Here is a 1,928-nt window from a genome sequence, read left to right as displayed (position 1 = left end):
TACTACAGATAGCTGTACAGAGTGTAAACTTTAAAGCACCACCTGATATTTGAATAATTCTGGAGGAACAGGTATTAAGCACCTTCATATCAGCACATTTTTTTGGTATTTACAGTTTAAAAACATACCTGATTAAGTGTAGATATAACATGAATTACAAAAGTTATAAAGAGTTATACAAAAAACTTTAAAACATTCTATATAGAGTTTGGTATTTTTATGATAAATATATCATTAAAAGAGGAAATTATCACATAGCTTAGGCTCAAAATTGGCTCTGCTTTAACACTGTTTAAATCTGGAGGAGAATGGCCTGTGGATGTTAGCTACTGTGGGATAGGTATTATAATTTATTACTGTGATCAGGAGTTATTAAAAGGTAGCTGCTTTTATCCAAGACCTCCACAATCATGCTTTGTTTTGTTGCTGCAGATGAGCTACCTTGCCAACAGAAGGCACAGATGTGAAATCGCATCCCCAGAAATGTGCTGCTACACTACAAGAGGCAAATGATCTTTTCTTGGACCAATTATGTAGCTGGGAGAGAGGTTTGACAACCTTTCGGGCACAAACTGCCCTTTCTCAGGTCTGTTCTGAGGAAAGGTACATTGCACTCAAAAGCTTGTCTACCCCTATCCCCACCATACTGATGGTCCAAATAAAAGATATCGCCCCAAATGCTCACCTTTCTAACATTTCCCAGGCCATCAGGGCTACAACAACATTATAACCCCACTGCTACAGTATGTACTTTTTGGAACTGTGCTTTCAGATAAGAATGTGTAATTTCTTATGGAGGGACGGTGCAGGATTCCCCTGCCTGTTTCACACAAATTCTGTCAATGAAGACACACTTCACCTTGTGTGCCAGTTTCCAGTGCAGATGGTTTGCTCGTTTTAAATGGCACCTGAAATGGGAAAACTCTTTATTCACTTTGAAGCCCTGAGACAGAGGCAACACTTCTGACAATAAACTACTCAACGGCGGTGGTTGCTCATGGTTTGTGAAAGAACCCCACCCTCCCATAACCAAGTTTGCCAAATAAGACAGAAAATGATAGGAAAAAGCAAACGTACCATTTTGAGCTTAAAGAAGAGTATTGGGTTCTGTTTTTTAGTGCCACATTAAAAAAAAATGGAGAAGTTAGGAGGGTCCAGCAGTGGATGACAAAAATGATGAAGAGCTTGGAAGGCAAGTCATATGAGGAGAAGCTGAAGGAAATAAGCATCTTGAGTTTGCAGAAAAAGCTCTTAAGAGGGAACATGATAACAATCTCCAAATATCTGAAAGGCTAACAGAAAAATGAGGGAGAATGCCTTTTCTTTTTAGCTGTAGAGAACAGGATGAGGACCAATGGCTGGAAATTGCAGCAAAGTAGCTTTAGAAAAGATATCAGGAAGAACTTCGTCATTGTTAGAACAGTGAGGCAGTGGAACAGACTGCCCAGGGATGTTGTGGACTCTCCATGTTTGGAGGTGTTCAAGAAAGGACTGGATAAGCATTGGTCAGGGATGCTACATCTATGCTCTACTATGGCTATTTCCTATGCTTTGCGCCTTTGCTGGTTACCACATGGGGCTAGGAAGGATTTTTCCCCCCTTTCCTTTTGCTATATGTGTCAGGGGGCTTTTTTTTTGTCTTCCTCAGAAGCACTGGGTGTTGGCTGCAGCCCAGGCTGGGGATTTTGACTGGGGTGTGCCACTGCTTCTGCCTATACCAAAACCCAGAGGTTCCCGGCTAGAAAATCTTGTCTCTTTGCTCAGGGCCAGACTGACTGCTACATTTGGTGCCAGGAAGGAATTTTACCCCATGGTCAGATGGATACACTGTGGAGATATGTAGAAAGGGAGATATATAAAGCCAGAGATATTCAGAGCCGGAGATATTCAGACTGGTAGATATAGAGAGCTGTAGATATATGAAGGTG

The sequence above is a fragment of the Gavialis gangeticus genome, unplaced genomic scaffold (genome assembly GCF_001723915.1).
Source record: "Gavialis gangeticus isolate Ggan-Ray unplaced genomic scaffold, GavGan_comp1, whole genome shotgun sequence".
NCBI classification, from domain to species: domain Eukaryota; kingdom Metazoa; phylum Chordata; order Crocodylia; family Gavialidae; genus Gavialis; species Gavialis gangeticus.
The sequence above is the reverse complement of the archived record's forward strand: the minus strand, read 5'-3'. Positions refer to the sequence as shown.